Raw genomic sequence first — 26,672 nt, forward strand, 5'->3', positions numbered from 1 at the left:
TAAAGCGTTTTCGGAGCCATATCGCATATTTTCTTCCTCAATGTGTGAGGCATGTTTCCTGAAAGTTTGGCCATACCCTTCTCTTACTCCCTGTATAAAGTCCTCAGTCACGTTTTCTGTCTGCATATTCGGGCTAATCTGGGAACTAATGTAGGCATTTTGGTACAGTTTTCACTGAAAGTGACTCATTCACAAAGAAGGATTGTCTATGTAATTTATAAATATTTTATGCAAATTAGTTGAACTATGATGAATTAAAGTCCTCAGCTGCTGCGCAAATGATGTTATTGCCATCTAGTGGTGAATGTAAAAAACTATGTGGAATCATCTGTACATGTTATAATGTCCCCCACTGCATTTTCTTGTCTGCGTGTCACACCACACCTCTGAGACGTTTAACAGGTCAGGAACTGTATCCCGTACATCGAGTGGGATGTAGTAACACACCAATCTGTGAAGGCGCAGGAGAACGTTACACTGATCATGACGCTTTCAGTTGCCCGTTTCCAGATAGAGAGGGAACACAGGTAATTTGACTGATTTGCAAACAATTGTAAAAGGTCAAAATTTATGAACTACGGCTAATTTAATTACACACTGTATATCAAAAAATCAATTCCTTGGATTTCAGATCAACTAACACGAATAGGTCAGAAGAGCAAAGTTAATGAACAACAAGAACTGTTAGTTCCATAGTAGAAAAATTGAAGGCACAACTAAAAGTTAATCAGAAGAATCGACAAAAAATTCAACAGCCACCCATATGAATATGCATATTTTCGAGGTTTGATGAAACATGCACATACCAGTGGGTGCAATGCGAATAGTGTAGTAACAATAGATCTAGATAATGGCATAGGTCTAGTTATACGGCAAGCTGCGAGTTCTTCTGTGGCAGCTAGTAAGAACTGTAATATAAGGGGTAATCAAAAAGTTCGCGTTACAGTGTCGCACAGCTCATAGCCAGTATCACAATCAGGCAAAATCACGGTGAGCATTGAAGCAATCACCCCACTGACACACCAGTTTAAAGATACCTGTTTGGTAAAACTGTATCCTGCTGCATGAAGCGATCTGTAACTGCCAGCTGCACACCCTCGTCGGACAGGAATAGTCTACCGTTCGAGGCCTTTTTAAGTGACCGAAGACGCATGGGGAGAGATGAGGACTAGGGTGGGTGCTCGAGTGTCTCCAAGTAGGCGTAACTTCTGCGTTACATTTTCGATATGGGGACGTGCATTATCATGAAGTAGCAGCACTCCTTATCGCGCGCCATTCCACAACAATGGATTTCACCATGTTGTTTTTTATGTGTTCAGAGCAAATATATTGTATTAAACAATAACCAAGAAGAGAACAACAGCTCGCTAGTAGATATGAAAGAACAGTTCACGAATAAAGTAGGCCACCGACGACCCAGTCCCCGACCTGACAAAGGCCAATTGCTCTTTGTATAAAATGACGGAAAATTAAAATTTTGGAAGAAATTGGTGTATTTCCTATGGAAGCAGCTTTGTTGTCCCGATTATGACCTGGTGCGAAGTTCAAAATGATAGTTTGTCACGCTAGCTGCCCTGAATGTTTGGACAGGTAATATGACGTTATAGTCCAGTTCAGACCTGTTGGGCCATCTACAACAGTGTAGAATTCTGGTACACTACCCCGGAACTAGAATACTGACACTAGCTCTCGTCAGATCTGTCGGGCTATTTATAACACTGCAGAATTCAGTTCTGGGCATACTGAGACGGGTTCAAAGTTCTGAAATATTGCCACTATGACGTCGGAGACAAAGGATGTTCGTGAGCCGTACGTGGCTCATGTTCGTGCCATCTTCATTTAACATCTTGTTTTTACCGTACGGCCACCTCATCATTTTAATTTCAATTACTGATTTCACTGAATTGCTGTCTTGTCTGTCCGTGAGCGGCAGCAGCAGCACGTATCGATAATTGCACTGTCGTACTATCTCTGGGCGGCCAATAGTACTTCCAGGCCGTCGTGTGTCGGGCAGTCAGTGTCAGATCGGACCTGGAGTCGTGGAGTTGGAACGCGGCAGAACTGCAGTCGGGACGTAGCAGCAGTCGGGGACGGAGCGCTAGGGAGGCGCGGACAGCCAGTACTCACCGACCGCACGCGACGCGGGATGAACTGTCCGACGGACGGAGAAGGCAGCGGGATCAACCGTTGCTCGGTCGTTCAGTTGGTCGCCTCTTTGAGCGACGTGTGTTTGGTCTTTTGACCGTTTCTGGGCCTCGTCACTGGGTTACCTTGCTGGACGTGGCTCGGTTCCTTCTTGTGCGGAGACGTCGTGGCCGATGGGCAAGAGTTACCTCTGCATGATTGGGTCCGAGCCAGTGTGTCCGGATCGCCGTGTCTCCCAGTTCCCGGCGGACAGCAGACACACAGGATTTGAATGTCAACGACCTTGGTTGGTTTTTGGTCGGTCGTCTGGTCAGAAGACGTGTGTTTCGTCACCGACCGTCCTTCGGGTTTGTCCGCCGGTGATTTGTTCATCAGTGATTCGTTGTACGAGTGTTCCAGTTTCTTGTGACAGTGTTTCGTGGAACACTGTGTCAGTTCGGCTGAGCAATGCCTTAAATCCTGTATGCGTACTGCAGTAGCCAGTTGGTCGGTTGTAACAGAGTAGCGAGTGTTTTCTTACCGTGTTTGTGCTGTCCGCCATGGCGTGTAGTTCCACAGCCGCTGCGATGTTTATGTATGTCAGTGGTTATTGTGCCTTGGCTTATTAACATACCAGTGTTTGAAGACGAATCTTACTGGTCTCTTCACCTCGCTGGCATTTTGGTTGTAGTGCCGTTGGTCTAGTAACCGAAATCAGGTAGTTGGTTGGTTCGTTGGCTGTCTGTCGGTTGGGTTGCCTTCCGATTAAGAGATTGTTGGTCAGGCTGCCTGTTTCGCCTAAGCGGGTGTTGGTGTTACTACTTCAGACCGACCCTTGGCGACTTCTGAGCAACGTGCCGTGTCTGTTACATAGTAACTTCCCTATTTGAGTTTTAGTATTTTGGTTAATGTGTGGCCTTCAGCCGAGTTTTAATATGTCCTGAATTAATATTCTTTTCTTGCCCTTAAGGCATAAGATCGTTATTTTCTATATGGGGCTTTCCCTCGAATTTTACATGAAATCTTTTAAGGCTTTAAGACGTTAAATTATTGTGTTGATGTGTGGCCTTCAGCCGAGTTTAATATCTCTTAAGCTGGTGTTCCTAAGATTGTGATGCTTTACTATGGGGCCTTCACCCGAATTTGCTTGAAATGTTTTAAGGTAAGACCTTCTGCCATTTGATTGAAACACTTCTCATTGCTTAACATGCGGCCTACAGCCAAGTTCCGTTTAAATTAAAGTTTAAATTAAATTAAAGTTTAAATAAAAGGCCTTCAGCCTGTTTAGATTAAGGATTTAGAAAATATTTTGGGTCAAACCTCCAGAAGAACCTTGTATTTTAATTTTTTTCTTAGGCCTTGCGTCTTGCATTTTGAGTCTGGTCTTCAGCCGATCTACAGTTAGTTAAAGGAGATCCATTAAAACTTTGAGAGCTTTGCATCCTTGTGCAATATTGTGTGTGGACAAATAAAGTTTGTATGTTGAGTGCAACAGACAGGAACTTATTTTGGCTCCTTTCCACAACCTAATCCGCTCTGGTCTGCTAGCCCAGGCATTTCAGTTCGTGCAGATACAAGCCTGTTGGCTGGCCTTCTTGACATGTTTTTCTCTCCAAGGTACTATGCACTCAGAGGCATATGTTCTCTGCTTCGCCTAACTCTAATTCCTGACTTGCGCCTTTGTTTAAACAAACACTAGCGTGGAAAGGGGAAGGGCTCTTCGCACCCGCCCTGATCCCGCCGCCCCGCCTTCCGTGCCGGTCAAGGGAACACAGCCGGTTCTTGTTATTTTTAGGTACAGGTGTTCACATTTCAACAGTTTTAGTGCATCCCTTCTTATAGCAATGGCACGTGCAATGCAGATGTCTCTGCCTATTGCAAAAAAAAAAGAAATAGAGTAATTTAATCAGTCATCACCGCCTATATTATAAGTATAAATTCGCCCATTGTTGTAGAAAGGACACATGCAATGCAGATGGAATTGCACATTGTAAAAGGCTATATATACATATGACAGGGTATAATGAAAGAAAACGAAGACTAGAGCTTAAGAAATAGATCTACTTGTTCGTCAAAATAGGTGACAATTAATGTTTTTCCCATATAAAAATTATGTCCTGCATACTGAATTACTTATTTTGTTTCACTCAATATATTTGTCTTGAACAACTTGGTGAAAAAATAAAAATGTTTTCTTACAAAAAAATATATCCCATGTGTTGTATAACACCCACGATATATATATATATATATATATATATATCATAAAACTTCAATGTATTTCGCAGATACGACAGAAACATAAATTCGTGTTCCAGTTTGTACAATCTCAACTATGTCAAACCTGACTGTAAATAGTAGGTGAATGTATTGTCTTGAAGCCCCTTGGACGGTTTTGATCCCGGTTTTCCGATTCCAGCTAACCCAAATGGGGGGCGGGGGGGGGGGGGGGGGATAAGGTAATTCGGGAAGCATACGAAGCAGTTTGCGAGGCAATACAGTCACGGAGTTTTTTTTATTGCTCAATTCAAATACAATTTTCTGTGTCAAGTTACATTGAAATCAAATATTCGGACATTAAAAACAATGAATCTTCGTGGATTGTGTGGACTGATAAAAAGAAGGGTGATGAGAAATAAACGTGGTGAATAAACTATTTTTTTTATCAGCCCAAGGGGCAATATAACATCCACGATATATCTATATTTTTTTTATTACGAGTGGAATATGAACGTTTGGATAATATTCATTCAATTATGTAATTATTTCTTAAAAAGATGATAATTATGTAAAACAGAGACAATATTTGTCTCACATTCTTTGTTCATCTATGTCATTCTTTTCTTTTCTTTTGTACCTTTTTGTCGTCTTCTTCTTATGTACGTCGCCGACCCAAGACGCGAATCGATTTGAGGTCTGTTGAATGAAAAACATTTAATGTAAAATTATTGTACTTTTATGTTCATTTGCTGGCAAAAACAAATAGAGCCAAATGCGTTAAAACTATTTATGATTAATTACTGAAAAATAACTTCCTCTTTTAATTATAATTTTGTATTAATTGTTTTATCATAGCTGCAAGAAGCGCAGCCATTGTTAGTTGCGATTATATAACAACTTCGTCTGTACTTCTAGTTGAAAATAGCATGGGTTTGTGTTAAACTAATTTGAAAAACAATTTAATAATTTCTTTTATTGGTGGCATCAATTTAAATGATTAATTATTTATTGAGCAAACGAAAATCTTAAATAAAAAAAGAAATCCTCTATCTTTTGTTGGCCGCCATCTTAACTTTTATCACAGTGGCAAATTTAAATTACTTGAAACTGCAAACAATATTCCGATGTGTAGGAAATAAATGTGCACCAGTGGTACTGAACTATATTTATAAAAGAAAAAATTTATCGAATCAGACTGCATTTTCTAAGAACAGTGCTGATGGTATTTATTGTTGAACAACATTTCATTGCTGATGTATGAGGCCAAAATTAAAAACTACGCACGGATCAAGGAGAAAAATATTTCTGGTAGCATACGTCAGTGTTGTGTGCGGGTGGTATTCTGTGGTTCCTTTTCATGATCAATTTGCTAAGAATAATTAAATCCGTCGAAGACAAAAATTATAAAAGCTCTGATGTACGATCTGTAATTTTAGTGATATGAACACAGTTTACAGTCAACATTATTACACTACGTCAGGTGGAATTCTTACGCAATTTGAACAAAATAATTATCCGGTAAAAGTTGTAGTATGAATAATGCACTATACATGTGTATAATTTTGTCAGTGTCATTTACAAAATCAGATCAATACAGCTGCTACAAAAAAAAAAAAAAAAAAAAAAAAAAAAAAAAAAAAAAAAAACAGAGTGAATTCAAACCGCAGAATACCATAGAGTATCGTATCATCCATATTCATTGCATTCGTCCATGTTGATGATACACAAAAACCGCTACATTGTACTAGTTCACATAACTTTCAACTGTGGCTGCAGGCGAACCTTCCAGAGACATCAACTGCCTCAAAACGCGAAAAAGTGTCATGGTTGAGCCAATATTGTCGTGGTATCAACTGGGAAGAAGACGGAATGATTCTTGGAGATCTCGTGACATTACTTCGAAACTTCGATCATACAGACTCAACTTTTTATGTAAAAGGTGGTGAGAATCTTTATGAGATTACAATATTTTCAAGGATGTTTCTGTTAAGGATCTGCAAAGATATGGACGTCCTTCACTGCATCGCTGTAGACTGGAAGAGAAAAAGAATTGTTACATATGTCCAATGAATAATGTAAAACTACTATTTGACTGCATTATAAATAATTTTAAAACTAGCTTGTCTTCGTATTTCACTAACACATTCCCTCTATGTAGCTGTAAAGGCGTGCATCCACTCCTGGTGAAAGCTATAAGCATACTGGCTTTACTGTCCTTCTCCTCAGTCTGCTTCTAGCAGCTGTCAGCGTCATGTGTGTTCTCTCCCTACCAGTAGAGTTCACCATAGTCATGAAGAGGTCAGCCAGCAGCATCAGCAGCAGGCATCGTCATTTCGAGGAGGTTGTTAACGAGGACAATGTCCCACCAAACGTCTTTGATGATGAGGTGTTTGCTGTCTTACTGCGAGGTATAGGGGGGGATGAAAATCTTGAACGTAAGTCACATTTCTATTTACATTCTTGTTTCTGTCTGTATTTTCAGTACTTGCAGATTGTTATGCTGATGTTTTAAGGCTGATGAACGACGCCAGTTTGAGGGTGACGGCGGTTAATATTCAAAGTCCTATCCTATTTTCGGAAAATGAGGGTTGGCAGCGAACATTACACCATCACAGGTTGATGCTGACGATGACACTCAACTTTCACAGAAGTATCTCTGTTACTTGTGTGTGTGTGTGTGTGTGTGTGTGTGTGTGTGTGTGTGTGTGTGTGTGTGTGTGTATGTATGTATGTGTGTGTGTGTTTTTATTAATGCCTTTTTCACATCTTACTTAGCCACTGTCTTTCGTGCTGTTTCGAAATAGATTAATATTTCCTAGCCCATTTTCAGGACTGCCAGCATCTGAGAGTACCAGGTGAAAATTGCCCCATGTATTCAGATGCTGGCCACTGTAACGGGACATCCTCCTCGAGCATTAGTTTTCCTCAACAGTAGTTGTCGATACCAGTATTATTGTGGACAAGTCGATATTATCTCAGTTGCTTTTTTCAAAACTTTCATATAATTTTATACACAGTATGTTATGTTTCAAGCTATAAGTTGTGAAAAGGAGTTACTTTATAAAATATTTTAGTTTCGATGCTATAATCGATAAGGACTAGTTCTGAATCTACAGTTAAAATTATTTTTATTATAAAGATTTGAAATTACTAATTATTGGCACACTTAAAATTTCTGTTGTTAATTACGCAATCCTGTACTGCTTACTATGTTTATTTCTGGATTCATATATGAAATAATAATCGAAATTAATAACCTAATAGAAACTAATAGGCATTAATTTGTTAAGAAAAATTGTAAACCCTTTGAAATATGGTTATTTCCGTAGAGTGTGGGAGTAGTAAGCATGTCTTGATGACCGAGCGAGGTGGCGCAGTGGCTAGCACGCTGTCTGGACTCGCATTCGGGAGGACGACGGTTCAAACCCGCGTCCGGCCATCCTGATTTAGGTTTTCCGTGATTTCCCTAAATCGCTCTAGGCAAATGCCGGGATGGTTCCTTTGAAATGGCACGGCCGACTTCCTTCCGTAATCTGATGAGACCGATGACCTCGCTGTCTGATCTTCTCCCCGAAACAACCCAACCCAACCTCATGTCTCTGATGTAGTATTTTTGTGCGAACAATGTAATTTCGGCTTTGTTAACGCGAAAAATCAAAAGAATGTATGATACACTACAATGGGAGAAAATATATTTACATAAAAACAAAAATTCTGCAACAATCTTAAAGTTTATTTAGTTCAAACCATCCGTAAGGACCTGATGTGACTTTTTAAGCTTCAAGAATCAGACTCCTAGACAAGAACAATTGGAACTATCTCAACATAACAAGCTAAGTAAACTAGTAAGTTTATTGTAATCTTTGCTCCTCTCAGATTTCCGTAAACCACTTTAATATGGATAATACATGGAAGTAGGAAGGAAGGGTTAGATTACACCATACCATACCAGGCCTCTATGAGGCTCCAGTAAGTCTAGTGGCATATAGCAACACCACTTGTGATGAAAATTATTATGAGGGTGATGTGTTTTTTGTAAGCATCTCATTTTGTGTGTGTGTGTGTGTGTGTGTGTGTGTGTGTGTGTGTAGATTTTTGTTTTATACTTACAGACTGTTGTTCTGTATTGTTTCAGAAATTCTTGGCGACTTGGAGCTGTGGTCCCTGTCACTGACACCATCAATGTCTGTGTCACCACCGCCGCAGGCAACAGCGTCTGTGATCAGACCGTCACAGGCAGTCGCATCTGCTTCATTGCCCAGAACTCGACATGTGACAGCAGCAGCTGTACCTGCACCAATGGTAGCACAAATGAGTACATCGACAGTCTCGAGCAGCATCACTGTCGCTGATCTCGGGGCCATTGGATTGGGGTCTTCATAGGAATAGTGACGATCAGCTATCGTCCAACAGCAACCCCTCCGTCCATTCTGACAGTGAGGATGAGGATGTTCAGATATGTTGCGCAGAATTACCATTCTCAGCGATTCGAGGTGCACTTGGTGACAGCATCTTGCTTACTCGCTTTTACACAGTAGACTATCAAGACCCGATTTTTTCATGAATGGGTGTCTGCCTGTCATGGAATGGGAATTCCCAAAATTGTAAAGGATCCACAGTATCTGCTATTAAGTGCTTCGCAACAAAATGCTGCGAGTTAGCTCTTCCACCTAAGGAGGGCATCTGTAAGGATATCGTAGTACAAACGTGAGGAAATAATGGTGAGATAATGCAGTGCACCTCAATTGCTAAATGGTTTGATGACTGTGCCCTGAAGCCAATACAGACCCGGCTCCCTGATTTCCTACAAAGAGATTCGGGTAAAGCTCTTGGTAGAGTTTTGTATTTAGACGTTCACGTATATGTAAGATCCAGAACGCTTAGGATCCAACCATATCCACCTTCCAAAGGATATTATTGACTAAGGCCATTGTTAATGTCAAATATAACGACCTGTATTGCTTTCTGTGGTCACTTCTGGTTTGCAAAAGAATCTATAATATACATCCAGAGCGCACAGAACAATACAATGTGAATGTTAGTAGATGTTATAAACATGATGGTATTAAATTGCCCATGAGTCCTCAGGAAAACGGTGAATTTGAGAGGCAGTGTCACATATATGTGCATGTATATGCCCTCAGAGCATGCAAGTCAGATTATGGTGTTATACACGTGGTCGTTGGACTCGTTTACTTTTCTAAAGCTGCTGTTTGGCGTACGTAACATGCACACTTGTTATTAATATCCAAGGGTGACACAACGCTACCGCTGAATCTGAAGCATGCCCCACCTTCTCTCCTCCCATATGTTGAAACATGATGGTAAAAGTCCTAGGTACCTGAGCTCGTTTCAAATAGGTGAGTAATTAACAAAGCGTCAGGTAGATTATCTACCAAGGACCCAGTATGTGTTGTAATGCCCACCGATCCGAATAAAATCTTGAAGTTTAAGGATTTTCGTCTCAAGGAGCGAGTGCCCTTTGCCGTATATACTGACTTTGAGCGTCTTCTCGCTCCTGTGGCAGACTGTGAAGGTGATCCTACTGCCTCTCATACCACTCTCACAGAACGACACGTAGCTTTTGCAGCCACTTATCAGTTGTACGTTGTAACCTCCCCAGAGAAATTTTAAACACAATAATTGAATGTTAACGAGAATAGAACCTAATGTAACCTCCCAGCAAATAAATTTAATGGCAATGACAATTAAATGAAAAATAGCAATCTGACCCACGTATAAGTTCCTCACAAAAAAATGAAAGTCAATTCAGTGATATAAAAACTCAGTGACAATGAAAACACAAATAGACCGAAATGTCGATCTTAGGCCCTGTTCACTAATTAAACTGTAATTCTTACCTTAGTAAAACTGCATCTGCTCTTATTTTTCGCTATAGCTTGGAGGAAATTCATTGCAAAAATTTTGAATTTAAGGGAAACTTTTCTTTAAGGAATAGCAAGGGAAATATTTCTTTCATTAAAGGATTCTTTGTTAAAAAATTGCTTTAAAAACAAAATTATTATTGGGGCGATTCTTGGACAAATTAGTTACAGTTAATTTACATCATGAGCTGAGCGCAATGCTGCTTCATTACCTTATTTAAAAATAATATACCTCGTCCTGAATCTTGACCAGAATGCCATGTCGACGCCCGCCGACTGCTCACACACAACTGCTAACCCGCAACTGAACTGTCTCGTAACTCGACTGCAACTGCACTGAACTCTCGCGCGGTCAAGCGCAGACTAGGAATGACAAATAGCTCTCTGGTCAGAGACTCTGCAATGCCTCGCCATCGCCGCCACACAACATACGTGTTTCAACGTGTATTTGAGTCAATTCTTAATCATTTTGTTTCGTACACTGAGGACAAACCTGCAGATTGGCTGTTCTCTAGGGTTCAAAACGTTGCAAGGAAAGTTGATCATATTCATGGCAACATTGTTCCTGTAACCAAAACGCAGGAGGATAAATTACTACACGAGAATGTGGATGACTGCTGTATTTATGAGGAGCCATTAGATAAAGAAGTGGAAACACCATATAGGGATCATTGCCATCTAACGGCAAATTTCGCGGTGCACCACACAACACATGCAACTTGAATTAGCAATTCCCAGGACACATACCCGTTTTCATCCACATTTTAAGCTTGTATGAAGCTGACTCCCTAGTCGAACCCTTTGATGATTATGGAATGAGTAAAAATCCCTAGTGTCTCACCTGACACCAGTGAAAGATACACTTCATTTTCGAAAAGAATCACCAAAAAGTTACACTGAGGTTCCTCAACTCATTGGATACGTGCAAGCGCCATTACAGAAATTTGATGAAAAAATGCATCAAGAGGACTTACATCTCACTCGAACTGCATTACCCGATGGTGCTAAGTTTCAGCTCATAACAAAGAAGGGGGTTTTCCTACTTGAATACCTGGAGTCATGGGAGAAACTCAACGAAACCTTATTACCCAACATAACGGCATCCATAATCCTGCTTGTAACACGTGTATCAGTTGTAGCCATCACATGAATATTTTCTATTACAGCGTATATCGCTGACTGAAACACTACCTCAAATAGATTCTGACAACATACATTACCAGAATATAATTCTTCTCACATATCTTGTCCACTGTTATACTGGATTGGCCTAATTTCTTTCTGAGCACATCTTTCATTCTCCGACCAACCGTTCAACGCTAACCTTTTTCGAAGTTAGTTTTCTGAATCGTTAACCACTGTTCTGTTGCTCTCCTCCACATCATTTCCATTTGAACTATTGTTCTGTCAGTCTGTTCCTGTCTGGTTCACTACTGGCTTGTTGGTGCGGTGGCTGCAGGGCCGGCCTTAGGCATGTGCAAACAGTGCAAGCGGGCAGGGCCCCACGCTTCTAGGAGCTCCACGCAAAACATTAGAAGGTAATTTGAAAACTGTCACCTGTAATTTTGTTATTACATATAAATTGAAACAGTAAAGTGAGGTGTTTCTGAAACTACTTTTAATGTAATATAATTCGATTATATACCCACTGTGACACGACTATGGCCATTGGAGTACATCTCAGAAAATAATACTTGATCGGGTTAGAGGAAACCAGGGGCTATGGTAATGAAGCGCTATAGTAATTCTGTCAATACATGACTATTGCTCATGCATAAATTAAGAGAATTAAGATGTACATGATTCCTTGTTTCTCAGCGGCTTTCCGCGCCCTTTCTACTCATTGTTGTAGCTAATACTCGAGCATTGCATTCTTTCCGTCTGCAGGACTTACCTACAGAATGATTTGTTCATTGTCGTCAGTTTAAACGTAGGGTACTTTTCCAGTTCACGCGGTTTCACGTGTTTTGTTTGCCCTCTGTGTGAAGATAGAGTGTTTTTGCATGTCCTGTGAAGTTCAGAGTGCTAACAGCGTATTGTCTCGTGAAGGGGAAAGATCTAGGAAATACGGTTCAGGCGCTCAAAAGATCAGGAAAAATCTACAGCATGAACAGTTTAACTCGCGAAAAGGTGCTTTCGAAAAATTTCTTTGACAAGCAACTTCAGAGAGTGAGACTAAAGTGCGCTTGAAGGGCGATGACATTAGCAGTAGCTTCTCATCATATGGTGCTTTAGATACAAGTGAAGGCAAAGCATTGGAATGTGGACCTCTTGCTATTCCATATTCAGGTAGGCCTAGTAGTAGAAATTGTGAAGTAACCACAAATTCTGACCCAGACACTTGACCTGATACTTTAACATCCTCCACGATAAATGAAATTCTACAGAAAGGCGCTACTGAAATTGTAAAATTTGAGTAGCCCTTAAATGAGAACATAAGAAAATTTTAAATTCATTTTTACGTAAGAACTGTACCAAATGGAGAAAAAAAGGGATCGTAAATAGCTTGTGTAAGTACTGGAGGGCAGTGTGGAGAGTAAAAATCGTAGAGGGAGACCAAGAGATGAACACACGAAGCAGATTCAGAAGGATGTAGGCTGCAGTAGGTACTGGGAGATGAAGAGGCTTGCACAGGATAGAGTAGCATGGAGAGCTGCATCAAACCAGTCTCAGGACTGAAGACCACAACAACAACAACATTGGAAATCCTCCGACAATTTTTTTTTTATTTTTGTTGTAAAATTTTTGGATCTCCTTCAAACAAACTGTCAAGTGATGGACTATGTGACTGGGTTCATTTCGGAAATCGATTTCAAGAGCATAAACAAAGTAAGAGCCTACGGAATACCAGACCTGCTGTGTGGCTGGATTGAAAAGTTTTTAGCAAAGAGAACACAGCATGTTGTTCTCAATGAGAGACGTCTACAGACGTTAAAGTAACCTCTGGCGTGCCACAGGGGAGTGTTATGCGACCATTGCTTTTCACAATATATATAAATGACCTAGTAGATAGTGTCGGAATTTCCATGCGGCTTTTCGCGGATGATGCTGTAGTATACAGAGAAGTTTCAGCATTAGAAAATTGCAGCGAAATGCAGGCAGATCTGCAGCGCATAGGCACTTGGTGCAGGGAGTGGCAACTGACCCTTAACATAGACAAATATAATGTATTGCGAATACGTAGAAAGAAGGATCCTTTATTGTATGATTATATGATAGCAGAACAAACACTGGTAGCAGTTACTTCTGCAAAATATCTGGGAGTATGCGTACGGAACGATTTGAAGTGGGATGATCATATAAAATTAATTGTTGGTAAAACGGAAGCCAGGTTGAGATTCATTGGGAGAGTCCTTAGAAAATGTAGTCCATGAACAAAGGAGGTGGCTTACAAAACACTCGTTCGACATATACTTGAGTATTGCTCATCAGTGTGGGATTCGTACCAGGTCGGGTTGACAGAGGAGATAGAGAAGATCTAAAGAAGAGCGGCTCGTTTCGTCACAGGATTATTTGCGAAGCGTGATAGCGTCACGGAGATGTTTAGCAAACTCAAGTGGCAGACTCTGCAAGAGAGGCGCTCTGCATCGCGGTGAAGCTTGCTGTCCAGGTTTCGAGAGGGTGCGTTTCTGGATGAGGTATCGAATATATTGCTTCCCCCTACTTATACCTCCCGAGGAGATCACGAATGTAAAATTAGAGACATTCGAGCGCGCACGGAGGCTTTCCGGCAGTCGTTCTTCCCGCGAACCATACGCGACTGGAACAGGAAAGGGAGGTAATGACAGTGGCACGTAAAGTGCCCTCCGCCACACACCGTTGGGTGGCTTGCGGAGTATAAATGTAGATGTAGATGTAGACTATCATTTAACCATATAAACTATACAAAAAAAATCGATAGAATGTGAGATACTTTTGAAACAAAGAAGTGGTATAGATCAAACTGACCTTCAACTACTGGAAAAAGAGAAGGAACATTGGCCTGGGGTCCTGTAAACAATTATACTCACCATCAGATATCTAGCTCAACATAATATGACCTTAAGGAGAACCAGCAACAGGCTCTATCAAGAATATAAAGGTTATTTTCTTGGTTTGATCGAAATGAAGACCCTGTTTTGCAAGAACATTTAAGGCGAATAAAAACTCAAGTAATTCATGACCATTATCTTGGGAAAAACATTCAAAATGAACTCATAAATTTGCTTGCGAACAAAGTAAAAAGCAGCATTATTACACTACTGGCCATTAAAATTGCTACACCAGGAAGAAATGCAGATGATAAACGGGTATTCATTGGACAAATATATTATACTAGAACTGACATGTGATTACATGTTCACCCAATTTGGGTGCATAGATCCTGAGAAATCAGTACCCAGAACAACCACCTCTGGCCGTAATAATGGCCTTGATACGCCTGGGCGTTGAGCTCGGATGGCGTGTACAGGTACAGCTGCGCTCGAAATTTGGCATTAATGGACTGTGGCAGCAGACGACCAACACAAGTGCCTCTCCTGGGCTCATGACCATATCAGTTGGACACTAACCGACTGGAAAACCGTGGCCTGGTCGGTTGAGTCCCGATTTGATTTGATTAAGGCTGATGGTAGGGATTAGGTGTGTCTCAGACCCCAAGAAACCATGGACCCAAGTTGTCAACAAGGCACTGTGCAAGCTGGTGATGTGTTCATAATGGTGTGGGCTGTGTTTATATGGAATGGATTGTGTCCTATGGACTAACTGAACCGATCATTGACTGTTCCTTGTTATGTACAGCCACCTGGAGACCATTTTCAGACGTTGATACACTTCACGTGGATCGGAGTTATAACTATACCCCCACTAACAGTTAATTAGTAAAAATATTATCACGTGGCGCAATCAAAGTATGATCTTTTTATTGCGCAACTAAAATGTCTTTAATGTGGAAGGTATTGCTACATCAATTGATTACAGTCACTGAAGAAAATTAACAATAATATCACTTGTCTTGTATTTGCAATCCAACGACGATCTCGCAGTGGCTTTGGCTCGTAGTTAAAATTGTTGTCTAGGTAGCATGACTATCGCTGTTGCTGCAAAAGGCACTCGGATGTTAATTGCACCGACTTGAAGAACTTACGAAGACAATCTTTCAGGATTAATTTGATGATTTATGTTTTTCGTTGCAATGTGCTTCATACTTTCTTAAACAATGGTCACTTGAAAATAATTCTTCACACTCATTTTTCACAGATGTTCATATTTATTAAACTTTTTACACTTTCGCATGTTCAAAACATTACTTCATCATACAATTTCGCAGCCGTTACTGCTCTTAATAAAACTCACAACATTTTTCGTTGTCCACAACTCAGACTCATCTTTTCATTTCCAACACAGTCAAGACTGTTCTTATTCAACACAAAAAGTTGACTACTCTGTACGCTTCCGCGCCAAAAGTCACAAGCCAGCCTCAAAGATAACAATAAGTACAAAGATATTCACACTAGATATTATATCGATTTCAACATCTCAAAATATAGACGTACCTACATATAAAAATGAAACCAAATTTGAATAGAGTGAAAAATATGAGACATTACGTAGAAAAATATTCATTAATCTACGGTATCGAAAAATTGCGTTGGCGGGTGGTAATGGTTTCGCAAATAAAGAACCATTGCAGAGTGGACCATGTCACCGAGCCACAATTGTTCGCGACTGGTTTGAAGAACATGCTGGACAGTTGGAGCGAATGACTTGGCCAACCATACCGGACAAGATGAATCCCATTGACATTTATGCGCTGGCCGTTGTGGCCGAGCGGTTCTCAATGGAGAGAAGTCTTCCGAAGTAAGAGTGATTTCAGGTGTGCCGCAGGGGAGTGTCATAGGACCGTTGCTATTCACAATATACATAAATGACCTTGTGGATGACATCGGAAGTTCACTGAGGCTTTTTGCGGATGATGCTGTGGTGTATCGAGAGGTTGTAACAATGGAAAATTGTACTGAAATGCAGGAGGATCTGCAGCGAATTGACGCATGGTACAGGGAATGGCAATTGAATCTCAATGTAGACAAGTGTAATGTGCTGCGAATACACAGAAAGATAGATCCTTTATCATTTAGCTACAAAATAGCAGGTCAGCAACTGGAAGCAGTTAATACCATAAATTATCTGGGAGTACGCATTAGGAGTGATTTAAAATGGAATGATCATATAATGTTGATCGTCGGTAAAGCAGATGCCAGACTGAGATTCATTGGAAGAATCCTAAGGAAATGCAATCCGAAAACAAAGGAAGTAGGTTACAGTACGCTTGTTCGCCCACTGCTTGAATACTGCTCAGCAGTGTGGGATCCGTACCAGGTAGGGTTGATAGAAGATATAGAGAAGATCCAACGGAGAGCAGCACGCTTCGTTACAGGATCATTTAGTAATCGCGAAAGCGTTACGGAGATGATAGATAAACTCCAGTGGAAGACTCTGCAGGAGAGACGCTCAGTAGCTCGGTACGGGCTTTTGTCAAAGTTTCGAGAACGTACCTTCACCGAAGAGTCAAGCAGTATATTGCTCCCTCCTACGTATATCTCGCGAAGAGACCATGAGGATAAAATCAGAGAGATTAGAGCCCACACAGAGGCATACCGACAATCCTTCTTTCCACGAACAATACGAGAATGGAATAGATGGGAGAACCGATAGAGGTACTCAAGGTACCCTCCGCCACACACCGTCAGGTGGCTTGCGGAGTATGGATGTAGATGTAGATGTAGATGTAGATGTAGGCGCTTCAGTCTGGAACCGCGTGACCGCTACGGTCGCAGGTTCGAAGTCTGCCTCGGGCACGGATGTGTGTGATGTCCTTAGGTTAGTTAGGTTTAAGTAGTTCTAAGTTCTAGGGGACTGATGACCTCAGATGTCCCATAGTGCTCAGAGCCATTTTGAATTTGACATTTATGGGATATAATAGGGAGGTCAGTTCGTGCACAAAATCCTGCACAGGGAACACTTTCGCAATGATAGATGGCTATAGAGACAACATGATAGTATATATTTCTGCAAGGGGCCTCCAATTACTTGGTGGCCTCATACCACGTCGAGTTGCTGCACTACGCCGCAGAAAAGGAGGTCTAACACGGTAGTAGGAGGTATCTCATGACTTTTGTCACCACAGTATATTTCTCTTGGTTGCGGAAGCATGCAGCAAACACAGGTATACGATTTGTGACACAGGCATAGCCGTCGTTGCGAGCACGTAAAGCTGTCGAAATTTAGGGCAAAGAAATTGCTTGTAGAAATCTAAGAGCCGTATTTTGTTACAAAATTGTCACGTTGTTACATTGGAGCAAATCACGTATGTGCTTTATTATACATAATAATAATTCCAGTGTGATACATTGATACATTCAATTTGTTGTGTGCAATATTCCTCGCCAACATAGTTCATTTAAGTAATGTTTTTAATAATGCTTCATTTTTATTGAACCTACTTTCGAAACTGTAAACTGTATATCTGTGTAGAAAAAATTGCAGAAAGGTAATTTCAGGGGCGGAGGTTGGTGAAGGATGGTGCGCAGCTTTGGCGGTTCTGCCTAGCGCGCAGGACTACCTTGGTACGGCTCTGAACCTATCTACGTGCAACAGCCTTGGTCGAGAAATGGAACGTCCTCCCACAAAAACGTATCAACGGTATGGCCAGCATGGGAGCACGCCGCAAAGCGTGCATTACAGCCTGTGGTGATCACACACACTTGTAAGGAACATGTCCCATCTTTTGTAATGTCCACGGACCATCACAAATCGCACTGCTTCAGCGTAATTATTGTCTTTGAATAAAAGTGTGATTTCTGTTCGTCTCATTCTGTATTTCTTTCAGTTATCTTCGATACTGATGGTTCAAATGGCTCTAAGCACTATGGTACTTAACATCTGAGGTCATCAGTCCCCTAGACTTAGAACTACTTAAACCTAACTTAAGGACATCACACACATCCATGCCCGAGGCAGGATTCGAACCTGCGACTGTAGCAGCAGCGCGGTTCCGGACTGAAGCGCCTAGAACCGCTCGGCCACAGCGGCCGGCTCTTCCGTACTGCTGTAGAAGTTCTTCCCAGGTTTCATCGAACCTTGTCACTTCGCCGAGACACATGGTGCGAAAGTGACTTTCTTCCTTGAGTTTTGCACACCATTGTGTTATTAGGTCATTTTCTAGATTTTGGAATGCGTTTACCCTAGCGTACTGATCTCCATACACCCAGTGATGATTCAGTCCCTCGTAGATTAAGGTTGCGTTTTGCACAAAACAGCTCCTCAGAGACACTTGTCCTTATTACCTAAACTACAATACCGAAATATCAGCCGATTTCTGTGAATAACTACTTCAACTACAGCCCTCGTTTGTTGATAGTAGCTGCAGAAATGTATTCATCAATATGGTGGAAATTCGTATGTGAAAGATTTCTTGTAGAAAGACAAAGACCGAGTCACTATCATTGTGCACTGTGCAAAGTGGAGTTGCAACTATACCGCCTGACAAAAAGAGATAACCATGCAGAAGGACAGGAGGATCCGAAATGAAACTTCACTCGTTGATTTGATGTTATTGCTCCAATTAGGAAATCGAGTCAAATTTACAAAGAACTTGGCAGTAAGAGGCCACTTTTCAGTACGACCCGCCCCCCCCCCCCCCCCTCACTCTCATCCCCTCTGGACTGGATGCGCACACTGATTCTTTTACGAAGTGTGTCACAAAGACGCTGTATCCTATCCTGAGACAAGCTGGCCCATGTCTGATGTACCTCCATCGTATCCTGGATACTGGCACAGGGGTGGAGTTGACATTCGAGCTGGTCCAACACATATTCTATCAGGGACAGATCTGGCGGTCTTGCTGGCCATGGGAGTACCTCAACATCAAGCAGGAAGTTCATAGAGGCGCGTGTCATATGTGTATGAGCATTGTCCTGTTGAAAAATGACGCAGCCATACTTTCAGATGAGGGTTAACAAACGAGGGCGCACGTTCCCCATTAAGTACTATTCTTCCCTCATAGTTCCCTCAATCATTACCAACCGTGATCTAGTCATACCCGATGGCTTCCCACACAATGATGCTAGGTGTAACATAGCTGTGCTTCTCCAAAACATTGCAAGAAAGGGACCTCTCCCCAGGCCGCCACTTTTCTCGCACAGGATGGTCATCTGGTGTAGTGCAGCGCCATAATTCATTGCTGATTTCAATGCGACGCCATTCATAAGTAGCCCGTGCTTTCCAGTCACGGCACCACACCAAACGTAGCCGTTTTCGTTGTGAAGTTAACGGTAGCCTATGCAAGGAATGCTGATTCCCTGGCCTGGATGCTGTTAGTCTCCGACTAATAGCGCAAAATAACTTAGAATGTTGCAGGGAGTCTATTAGGCGCATTGTGCTGCCACCTTCTGCCAGGTGCTCGATATCAGCAACCTCAGTAGTCATTAGACATCGTGAGAGAGCAGAATAACGCGCCCCGCAGAACTCACGGACTTCGAACGTGGTCAGGTGATCATACGTGTGTGTCATACGTCTGTACGAGAGATTTCCACACTCCTAAACATCCCTAGGTCCGCTGTTTCCGATGTGATAGTGGAGTGGAAACGTGAAGGAACACGTACAGCCTAAAAGCGTAAAGGCCGACCTCGTCTGTTGACTGACAGAGACCGCCTACAGTGAAGAGGGTCATAATGTGTAATAGGCAGACAACTATCCAGACCATCACACAGGAATTCCAAAGTGCATCAGGTTTACTGCAAGTACTATGACAGTCGGGAGGTGAGAAAACTTGGATTTCATGGTCGAGCGGCTTCTCGTAAGACACACATCACGCCGGTAAATGCCAAACAACGCCTCGTTTGGTGAAAGGAGCGCAAACATTAAACGACTGAACAGTGGAAAAACGTTGTGTGGAGTGAGGAATAACGGTACACAATGTGGCGATGCGATGGTAGTGTGTGGGTATGGCGAATGCCCGGAGAACGTCATCTGCCAGCGTGTGTAGTGCCAACAGTAATATTCCGAGGCGGTGGTGTTATGGTGTGGTCGTGTTTTTCATGGAAGGGGCTTGCACCCCTTGTTTTGCGTGGTACTATAACACAGCACAGGCCTACATTGACGTTTTCAGCATCTTCTTGCTTCCCACTGTTGAAGAGCAATTCGGGGATGGCGATTGCATCTTTCAACACGATCGAGCACCTGTTCATAATGCACGGCCTGTGTCGGAGTGCTTGTACGACAATAACATCTCTGTAATGGACTGGTTTGCACAGAGTCTTGACCTGAATCCTATATAACACCTTTGAGATGTTTTGGAACGCCGATTTCGTGCCAGGCGTCACCGACCGACACCGATACCTCTCCTCAGTGCAGCACTCCGTGAAGAATGGGCTGCCATTCCCCAAGAAACCTTCCAGCACCTGATTGAACGTATGCCTGCGAGAGCCGAGGCTGTCATCAAAGCTAAGGGTGGGCCAACACCATATTGAATTCCAGCATTAACGGTGGAGGGCGCCACGAACTTATAAGTCATTTTCGGCCAGGTGTCCGGATACTTTTGATCACATGCTGTAATTTCCTACAAAAATGTCCTGTTCTTATTATTATTATTATTATTATTATTAGGACAAATAATTTGCGCTTAACGAGCGACAGGATATGAAAATCTCACGCGTTGTTTTGGAAGGCCAGATGTAACACTGCGGATTGCATAAGACGACAATGGTAGGGTCAACTGAATCACCCCGTACAAGCTGAGCAGCAACGAATGGGGAATCATCCTAGCGACACTACGGACCGCAAATGGCGAAATCTACTGCTATAAGCGACTTTGATAGAAGGCAGAATGTTATGGCCTAGCGCCTGGGAACGAGCATTTCGAAAACGGCGAAACTGGTCGGCTGTTCGCGTGTTACTGTCGTGAGTATCTAAGGAAAATGGTTGGAGGTCGGTGAAACCACGACCAGGCGACACGGGTTGGACATCTACTACTCACATAGAATGTGGAATTCAGAGAGGTGTCGACTCTGGAAAGCAGGATAGGTAGCGCTCTGTGACGTATCAGACGATGTAGTTCACTACTAACATAGTCACTGATGTTTCGGAGCACACTGTTCAGCGCGCCTGTTGAGGATGGGGCTCCGCAGTAGACGACGCCTAAGTGTTCCGATCTTGACCCAACGACATCGCCAGTTACAATGGCAGTGGGCACGGGTTTATCGAAATTGGACCGTGGATCATTGTAAATCAGTTTCTTGTTACAACAGGTCGATGGTGGTGTGCAGATACGTCGTCCAACAGAACAACTGCTAGATACACGCACCACGTTATTGTGGACGTTCACTTAGGATTATGCAGCAATCGAAGTTAAAATGACAGATGTGGACTATTATTGCCGTCTGTCAGCATCCCTTCATGACTGAAGTTTTCGCCGATGCCTATTGCATATTCCAGCAGGATGGCTGTCCTTTATGGCAAGGCCAGAAATGTGATTCAGTGGTTGGAGGAGCATGGTAGCGAACTCACGTTGGTGTTCTGGTCCCAAAATTCACCTGGTCTGAACCCAGTGGAACACATCTGGGTCACTATCGGGCGGTCACCATCCGCCGACCTGTAATTTACGGGCATTTCGTGATCTGCGCGTAGGCATCTGGTGCACCATTCATCCAGAAATCTAGCAAGGAGTTGTCGAATCTGTGCGATACAGAATGGCTGCCGCACTGAGTTGCAAAGGGGAATGCTGTTAAGTAGGTAGTCATATTGTTTTGGCTCATCAGTGTACATACTCTGCCACGAAAGCTGTCCTCCCACTTTCTTTACTACTGATGCTAACGGCAGCACTGACTCGTTAACGCTATGGTGCTTCTGATGAACCTGTATACAAACTAAATCAAGTATCACAGTACTTTCAGGTGCAATGGCACTATATGTTTATATAAGGGGCGATCAAACAGTTTCCGTTCGAAGGCCGTACAGTCCACACTCGGTATGCCAATCAGGCAAAATCGCCGTCATCAACTGCCTGCTGCACATCCTCATCCGATTGGAATCGTCGACTCTTCGAGACCGTTTTTAAGGAACCAAAGACGTGATAATCGCATGAGAAATCAGGACAATAGGGCGGATGTTTGGGTGTCTCCCACATGAATTGGAGTAACCTCTGCATTACGACATTTGCGATATAGGGACGTGTGTTATCATGAAACAGCAGCACCTTTTGCCGCAGTTTTCCCGGACGTTTTCGACAAACATGTTGCTCCATACATACTCTTCACTCTACGATTGTTTTCTGCCGGTGTTTGTTCTTCGGCAGCCAACAAAAGAATAACAGAGCGTTGGTCCTTCCTAGACGTATTTGGTTATAACTTCGCCATTGTTCACGTTTACGCATTTACCGCACACGAATGCCACACTAATCTGTTGCCTCAACGTCGTTTTTTATACACCCGCATAGGAGTCGCGCTACGTTGCATATACGCTGCAGCAACGCCCTCAGACGGAAAGTTTTTGAGTGAAAGTTTTGCATAACTTATTTCTTTGTAGTCATATCGATATAAGTCCAAATAAAATGTATCTCACATTTAACATTTGGATACAAATGGTACGTCTTGCTTGTTTGTCTAAAAGTGTGGTTTTCAATTTTTTCCCTCAGGCGATGCTTTAGTTGGAATATATTTCTTCAAAATTTGCCATATTGCCTCATTCTGCACGCCGTTTCTTCTGCTATCCTCTTGTCTCCTTGTAGCTATGACCTGATGTATGGAGCACGATCATACACGTCAAGTGGTCGTCCACACATTTATACAAACAGGATTACTTGCATGCTGCACATGACTACTGTTTCTTTTCTTTGTTAACACTTCATTCGTAGCACTGAACGACCTTTCGCACTCAGAGATGGACACTGGAACTGCATGGACAACTTGTATTAATGGTTTCAAATCAAGGGACATCACATTTGTCTCTATAGAGGGTGTGTGTGAAAAGTAACGAGACTGACAAAACTGCGAGCGATTGGCGACGCTATCTTGTTTCACTCGCGCGGATCGATGTGTTTATCCCATCCAGATGCTCAGTCGGAGCCTCAGCTGCGTACAGACATAGCGTGATTTTTGAGAACGCCATCAGTGTAGTTGTGTTTTTGTTGTCTGTTACGAAACTGGAACAGCGAAATTCAGAGCAACGTTATGCCACCAAGTTTTGTGCTAAAGTTGGCGAATCCACGATCGCAACCTTCGAAAAGTTGTAACAGGACCATGGGGAACATTCCCCATCAACAGCAGAAGTGTTTCCCTGGTACAAATCATTTCCGCAAGGTCGAGAACACGATGAAGATCAACCTCGTGCAGGGTGACCTTTAACTTCAAAAACCGACGAAAGCGTAGAACACGTGCACTTGTGAGACCAGACCGACATTTAACATTAAGGATGATGGGTGGCGTGTTAAAATTTCATACTAAATCTAATTTTGACCGAAGTTTTGCACATGCAAAAAGTTTGTTCCAAAATGGTGCCGAAAAACCTCACAACTGAGCAGTAGGACAATAGAAGAAAAGTGTACGTTGATCTTGGGAGGATTGTCAATGACCACGAATCGTTCAACCGTGTGATCACAGGTGATGAATCCCGGATTTTTTAAACAAAGCGGCAAAGTGAGGAGCGGCACACTATGACATTTCCTCGACCGAAAAAAGCTCGAATGAGAAAATCCAAGATCAACACAATACTCATTATCTTTTGACGGTAGGAGCATCGGCGTAAAGAATTTGTTCATCGAGGACAAACAGCCAAGTGTTTCACAAAGATGTCCTTGAAAGGCTCACTAAAATGGCGAATCGAGTGAGACCGAAGATTGCAGCCAAGTGAATGCTGCATCATGACAACGCCCCATGTCACACACAGAGTTCCATCGTGAAATTCTTGGTCTCAAAAGGCATTCCTGTTGTGTCACAGCCCACCAACTCACCTGAGCTGAGTCCTTTTGGCTTTTTTCTTTTCCCAAAATTAAAAAATGTTTTAAAAGGGCATCATTTTCGGACACTGTAGAACATGCAAAAGAATATGGCCCTACCAGTTGAAGCCTTTCAGTGCTACTACCAAGGCCTAGAACAACGATTCTGCCGGCGTATAGCTGCCTAAGGGAACTACTTTGAAGTGAACAATACTGTTTTTTCTGACATTCCACGCTCCGATCCGCAGAACGCCAGTTTTCTTTCTCCTGATAACGACGTCCTCTTGAGTAGTCCACGCCCGGAGATCCGAATGGGGGACTATTTTACCTCCGGAATATTTTACCCAAGAGGACGCCGTCATACAGTAAAGCTGCATGCCCTCGGGAAAAATTAAAAAATTACGGTTGTAGTTTCCCCTTGCTTTCAGCCGTTCGCAGTACCAGCACAGCAAGGCCGTTTTGGTTAGTGTTACAAGGCCAGATCAGTCAATCATCCAGACTGTTGCCCCTGCAACTATTGAAAAGGCTGCTGCCCCTCTTCAGGAACCACACGTTTGTCTGGCCTCTCAACAGATACCCCTCCGTTGTGGTTGCACCTACGGTACGGCCATCTGTGTCGCTGAGGCACGCAATCCTCCCCACCAACGGCAAGGTCCATGGTTCCCATTCCAATTTTATTCGTTGCTGCACATACTGAACAATCCAATATACTATTTTTCACCTCCAGCCAGGTATTTTCCTCGGTAAAATAATAGTACAGTTCTGGAGTCCAACACGCCGTTTAACTGAGGTACAGCCTCATCGGCCGCAAAAATTTCAACAGTTTCATTGTTACTATAACACCACTTGTATGTGAACAACAGAATATATTCTCTTATCTCCACCGGGGTCACTGACGCTCTAGGTTGCTCGCTTTGATCTATTCTTCAAGCACTTGAACTTTCATGACATTGTTGTTGCTCTACAGATATTAAAAACGCTTTCAGTTTGCAAGGTAGATATAAAACAGTCGCACAATACAACAAAGTACGAACAGAAGAGAATAATGCTTGCCTCCGAAAATGCCCTAAGTTTCCGAAAAGCGAAAACGAAGACCGAAGCAGAAGTCTATAATCGGAGACCAGGTCACTCTAACCAACATGTAGTCTAAATAACAAAAAAAAAAAATTCACTGAAGATTAGAAAGCGTATCTATGGTCAGTTTAATAATGTTTTGTCGTATAACCGCACATATTCTCATTTTGAATCGTAAATTTAATATTTTATGATAACACAATTTCCCCTACTGCCAGTACGACGTAACGGAGCATGTATGTTTCCCGGTACGGAAAGAGGAAAATTATTTTATACCAGTACACAGTACCGACCTAACTACAGCAGTGCCCTCTGGTGCTAATCCTGAGGAAAATTAAAATTTGTTGCCACATCATCTTGATTTAATTTTCTTCCGACACCAACAAAACATTCAGGTGATAAATGTTTACTGCGTAGCTTAGTAATGTTTTTCTTTTTAAAAAGTTTCAAGGTATAGATAGAAACATTACACTGAATTAAAATTGTTACCAGTATTGATGTTTACGAAATAAAAGTTACGAAGTTCATATTATGGACGAAAAAGAAATGTAATGTTTCATAAATCCCTGCGTGTATTTTCATGACGCTCATGTGTAATGCCCTTTATCAATAAATTCACAGGCTTTACTGGTAAGTACATGTTTATAAATAGATTATTCAAAAGAATTTGATACTGATATCATTCCTTAGTGCAATTTATTATTTAATACTGTGATCTCGGAAAAAGAATTGCCAATTTTTTAAAACATAACTCGAGAAACAAAATATTATTTCTTTTCACATATCTTTCCCGTCCAACAATTACGATTATACTGAAAACAAAAAAGACACTTACGAGCAAACCCTAGCACTGTATCACAGTCGCGTGACCTGAAAGGCAGTGTATGCAAACAAAAATTCTGTTTTGCACATATAGAATAGGAATATGCAGAGGCATCCAGAAAAATGTAGACACTCTTTGGTAGTCAATATTAATGGAAGAAAATGACATACCGTAAGAGTAAGGTTATTTTGTGTTCGAAATGACCCCCATCAGCGGCCAAACAACGTCCATGCTCCTGAACTGATGACCAAACTACGACTGTCAGTATTGCTGGCGTCATAGCCGCACAGGATGCCTCGATTATTTCTCATAGCTCATTCAGCGTGGCTGGCTTCTGTTGATAAACTTAATTTTTCAATGCCCCGCATAGGTAGAAGTCAAGAGATGTAAGGTCTGAAGACAATAATAGTGGGTATTCAACAGCTCCTCTGTGACCTATCTGTCGTCCAGGCAGATTTTCATCAGCATATGGTTCAAATGGCTCTGAGCACTATGGGACTTAACATCTGTGGTGATCAGTCCCCTAGAACTTAGAACTACTTAAACCTAACTAACCTAAGGACATCACACACATCCA

Source organism: Schistocerca americana, chromosome 8, assembly GCF_021461395.2.
Source record: "Schistocerca americana isolate TAMUIC-IGC-003095 chromosome 8, iqSchAmer2.1, whole genome shotgun sequence".
In the NCBI taxonomy this organism is placed as follows: domain Eukaryota; kingdom Metazoa; phylum Arthropoda; class Insecta; order Orthoptera; family Acrididae; genus Schistocerca; species Schistocerca americana.